This window comes from Leptinotarsa decemlineata, unplaced genomic scaffold (assembly GCF_025532065.1).
Source record: "Leptinotarsa decemlineata unplaced genomic scaffold, Ldec_3_MD MMD2_tig00000035_RagTag_RagTag, whole genome shotgun sequence".
Classification (NCBI taxonomy): domain Eukaryota; kingdom Metazoa; phylum Arthropoda; class Insecta; order Coleoptera; family Chrysomelidae; genus Leptinotarsa; species Leptinotarsa decemlineata.
In genome coordinates, this window is record NW_027412540.1 from 21309230 (window position 1) to 21315018 (window position 5789).

At 34.2% G+C, this 5789-nt stretch overlaps 1 pseudogene; it reads right to left on the minus strand.

Annotated features, from left to right (window-relative positions):
* Positions 1-1622: 1622 nt before the first annotated feature.
* Positions 1623-3676, minus strand: LOC141481152 (polyadenylate-binding protein 2 pseudogene; annotated as a pseudogene).
* Between the last annotated feature and the right edge of the window lie 2113 nt (positions 3677-5789).

Here is a 5789-nt window from a genome sequence, read left to right on the forward strand (position 1 = left end):
CATCCAATTCAGGCCAAAAAAAAGTTGGTAATCACCGACTTACAGTGCTTGCCATTGACAGTGATGGCTTGGTAAACATCGTTCTCAGAAAAAGATGAATCGATGACGCAGCCAGCCCAAACTCCTCACCAAACAGTGACTGTCCCGTGTTGCTGAATGCTATACCTGTCTATGGTGATGTAGCAAAACATTCTGATAAAACGACAACTAATCTGACAGAAGTAGCTTCAACAAGATAGCCGCTATCAATTGTCAAATTTCTGAAGTCCCTGTTGGACGAATCTATACATACGTTTTGGTGTTCCTTTGAGGAACTACCTAGGCCTGTGATGCACTGTTTGGAACCTTTAGTGTAGCAATAAATATTGTTCCAACAAACCGTTATTTCAACACCTCGACACGTGTTTCGTTCACCAAGTGATCATCCTCAAGAGGAAGATTAAAACTGACCTCATCATCAAATATGTTCAACCTAATTTCCAAAATCGAAACGAATGATGAATTCAGAAGGAACCGATGAAAAACCATATGCCGCGGTTTGTAAAACACAAGGGAGCAATAGAAAATGCACTGAGACTTATAACGATTATATGGTACCTCACATTACAATTCGATTACCTGAACACATGTTTCTGAGAATTAAAAATGAATAGAAAGGTTTCAAAAATTTATCGAATTCTTTTTATTTAATGAACATCCTCAGTATAACTAAAATACTGACTGAAGTGGAATCCACATATCTTATCTCTTTATCATCAAATTCACTTCCAGTCTATTTGAACGATCTTAGACTTTACTAGAGCTTTATAGAAAAGTAAAAGCTTTTGACTGTCGGAGCCCCAATTATTATGGTTTGAGAAAATTTTTAATAGATTGATACCGCTATGACATGATGATCTGAAATGATTTAAGTCAACATTTCAGTTCAACTTACTATCGAAAAACATTCCTAAGTAACGAATTTGTTCAACTACTTGGATATTCAAATCGCATAGCTTTAACTTTGGGGAAAAGAACCTCTTTGAAAAAACCATACACTTGTTTTTTTCTGGGCACATTCTGAAACCAGTACATTTCTCTCAAAAAGAGAGCAATAACTCTTGTAGGTTATTCTGTTATTGTGTAATTAATGATATAACTAACATCCTCAGTATAACTGAAATGTACTGAATAAATGACAAATAATTTGGCAGATGTAGCTTCACCACAAGATAGCCGCTATCTTCTATCTGTCAATGTTAGAGAGTCCCTGTCGGGACTCGACTAACAGGAACAAAACTGCAAGTAGATAGATTCTTCATTACATTTACTAATAATAATAAGTGATGAAACTCACCCTCTTTTCGTGGAAGCTGTCTAGGTATATGTAATTTTGAAGAACACAAATTTTTATGGATAACACACGTCACAAATAAAACAGTTAACTGGAACGACCTACAAACTAGAGAATATCTCGTTGTCATTGAGGAGGTATGTATCATTGACTGCAGCAGCTCAAAACTGGTCAAAGCTACCCCAGAGGACAAAATCACCCCAATTGACGGTAATATTGAAGAAATAACAATAAATTGAAAATTTGCAAAAATGTATTGAATTCTATTCATTTGATAAACGTCATAAGTATAACTGAAAAACAACTAAACTTGAATCTATATAGCAGATCTCGTTATCACATTCATTCCCAGGTTATTTGAACGATTAAATTCCAGTTGCTGCAAGCATCGATTCTCAATAAGGTGAATAAAGACCTCTTCTAGAACTTGTTTTTATCGAAAATCTGTGTCTGCAATAAAATCCTCTATTCACCCCTCGAAATCCACGGAATGCACCAAGTCCTCTGGGTAATCTATGAGTCGAAAAAATGCCTGGGCGATTCGTTCTTTTCGACATCACTGTTCCAGGACACCACGTGACAATCTGGTGCACTCTGGTTGCCTGGATGGTCTATCTGCCCTGTCTGGCGAGCTGAGAGGCAACTTGCCTGGTGTGATGATGTCACAGTCTGCCTGAATAATACTGAAAAAATAACGAGACATTGAAAGTTTTCAAAAATTCATCCAATTCTATTCATTCAATTAACGTCCTGATATTTTTTTGTGAAGATCAAATCTTCTTTCTGCGCAGTCATGAGTCTCATTGAACACCATGAAATTGATATAACAAATAAATTGTGGGAGATTAGGTTTTAAAAGAATACTAGGTATGAAATATTCTTGTATACGAATCTAATTACCTCAATATTGATTATTCTTCATGGTTCGTTGAAAAAGGCACTAAACTATCAACAAATACTAGTTATTTTGATCATTGATCATTAGTTTTTCATTTCATTGGGAAATGAAAAACTAAACAAACCGGATTGAAACAAAATTATGCCATAGTGGAATTATCATTGATCACAACACAGATGTACATGAAGTGTTGTCAATGTCTCACTCTAATAAAAATATATGAAGTTTGAAACTATTTCAATTCAATAAATGACAACTAATCTGACCTCATCATCAAATACGTTTAACTCAATTTCCAAAGAATGACGAACCGATTAATAACCATATGCCGCAATTTGTAAAAAGCAATGGAAAATGTACAAAAAATTAAAAGTTTTCAAAAATTTATCGAATTCTATGTATTTAATGAACATCTCCAGAACTAAAATACAACTAAAGTAGAAACCATATATCTTATGGTATGGATTCAATGTCACTTGCTGCAACCATCAATTCTCAATAAGGTGTATAATGACCTCTTCTGTAACTTGTTCTCATCGAAGATCTGTTTCCGCAATAAAATCCTTTATTTATCCCTCGTGATCCACGGAATGCACCGCGTCCTCTGGGTGGTCTATGCGTTGAAGATATGCCTGGGCGATTCGTCCTTTTTGACATTACTTTTATAGGCCTTTCTCTGAAAATTGACTCATCTAGTGTTAAAGCAGTTTCTGCAGATTCTCTGTCGTCAAATTCAATATAGGCGAATCCTTTTGGATGCTGATCGTATTTGTTGCAAGGAATAGTTATCCGTTTGATGGAGCCGCAGATTTGGAAATGTTGTTCCAACTCTTCACTAGTTGCGCCATAATCTACATTACCAATGTATATGCTACGATTATCCACTTCCATTTTCTCTTTCATTGACATGAGGACAGGAGGGGTGCCCATTTTGATTCGCTCGCCAACGTGACTTTGTATTTCTCTCAATTTAGCTAAATCTTCTTCCATTTCACGGACTCTAGCTTTCATTATGTCTATCTCACGATCGGATGCTATGTCAATTTCATCCAATGTTGTATCTTCAGAGGAGTGAGCTTTCTCCTGGATATCATTGAATTCATAATCTAAGATCTCATCAGCTAACCAAATATTTTCTTTGTTGGCCATAGTTTGAATTGTAGGTTGTATCTATTCAGTATATCAACGCTCGCACAATCGCCTTCTCAAATCCAGAGAACAACTAACTCTGTAAAAACTAACAGAATGCTTTTATATTCTTTCTTTTTACCTGTTTCATTATTGCCAACCTATATCTCTCAGGTATACAGAAGATGTTAGGTAATTTGATCGAGTGAGTACCTAAGTAGGCAGTTTCATTTGTGATTACGTCTGAACCCTGAAACTCCAAAATTATACTCACTAATAAAATTGCACAGACGAAGTTATCCGATTAGACCAGTGGTTTATTTTGTCAAAGTACCATCAGTGAAATTATCAGAAAGACTTATCAGTATCATCCTGAACCATTGTGAATTTCATTCAAAATCCAGTCTACGGAATTCATATGACTTGGTGAATAACATAGAGAACATAATGCTACCAGACAATTCGAAATTACTATCCTTCGATGTGCAGAATCTATTTTCCAGAATACCTCCTGGTGATACTATTACTTTACTGAGGATACACTACAAAAACACACTTTTGTCTATTTTCCACGATATTTCTTTATTGTTGACTAGTTTCGGCTATTAAACCATTTTCAATCAAAGAAGAGATACTATTACTTCAGTTATATAATTGTTAGATGAAAATAGAGTAATAAAACAAGAAATAATTGTCGTTATGTCTCAAACAAAATTATTTTCAATTAAACAATATTTATTCCTCTTCAAAAGGTTTAATTATGGGAAATCTGTTAATCCCCTTACTTGCGGAAATTTTCATAGATAACCTAGAGAAGTCGATTTTTAAACATCCTTTAATTGAGTATCTCTTGTACTGTCATAGATATGTGGAATAGTCAACGTTTCGCTTTCAATAGAAAATGTCGATAATAAACTCAATATCATAAAGCAAATTTCAGTAAACAATAGACTTAAAACTGAATTGATAGACAAACTTCTTTCCAAAGAAGTCAACACAAAAGCGATTCAAGATGTTTTTTCTATTTATAACTTAGGTAATCAAAATTATTGGGCTTTAACATATTTTGGACAAACAGTAGAATAAGTGGCTTTATTTTTGAATAAATGAAATATTAAAATTGCATATAGAATAGGTAATACGTTGAGAAAGTTAGTTGAAAATGATAATGACAAAACATCTATATTCGAGACATCAGGAGTATACTTACTAAACTAAAAATTTCAAACATTCTAATGGATGACTGACTTGATTTAAATAGGTTACCATTTTCGAACTAACTGGTTGTCTTAAAAACCGATGAATTATTATTAATGATGTAATATGCTTGGAAAATGATATCGTAATTGATATTGTATGAAATTGAGGAATGAAAAATCGAAAAAACTATATTGTGAATAGATTATTCATAGTGTAATTTTCATTTATAACAACACAAATACACTTGCATTGTTGTTGATTATTTATTCGCATGAAGTTTGAAACCATTTTAATTTTCTAAGGGTTTTTCATTTCTGTTGTTTCTCTATTTATATAAACCTGTCATGCCTGGGCGATTCGTCCTCTTTGACATAACCTGAAAATGGGAATATATTTTGGCTACGTTGTCCTTGACTCCTACATTATATTATTTTGCATTGACATAATGAAATGACACGACATGACGTAAAAGAAATAGTGGGACATAGTGTAACAAAACGGTAAGCAGGAACTTTTTGAACATTGCTACAACCACCACTAGCGAGGGCTTTTCACCTCTCTGAGCTCGTAAAAGTTGCGAGTACACATAGTAGTGCCCTTGGGACTCTATGGACTTGGCTTCGCTTCACTTTATACTTCATGTTATGTCATCTTTCTCCTTCTCTCCCTATCTTCTCTCTGCCATTCTCTTCGATTCCTCAACAGAAGAAACGGCTTAGCCTAATCTGTGAATATTTCTGTATAATGTATACCCTAAGTAGTACAGATGAACTGTGATTTTGAACTTGTGACAATACATATTCTTGATTGTTTTGTATGGTTCACTTTTCATGCACATCTTACTGCTGGTGTAGTTCAAGTAAACGATATAGTGCAACCTACCTTCCAACGCCTGATGCTTTGTTTACATTTTTTCCAAATCAATTCGATGGGATTGAAAACACAAGGAGGAAGTCTCAGTATGGTGTGTCCTTACTTTTCAGCAATACTCTGAAGGGCATACACTTTTTCAAATGTTTTGTCTGTTAAACTTCAAGTAGTTAGTTTTTGTTATAGTTATCTTCAAAATAAAAATTTTTATACATTACAAAATTTTTGTATTTCATCTTTAATCGAATTTTTATTCGGTACTTTGATGAGCTGCCGCGAATGATACGAAGCGTTGTCAAGAACTGTTATACTATTCGCATCCAAATTTGGGATCAATGTGTTTTCAAACCATTCCCCTAA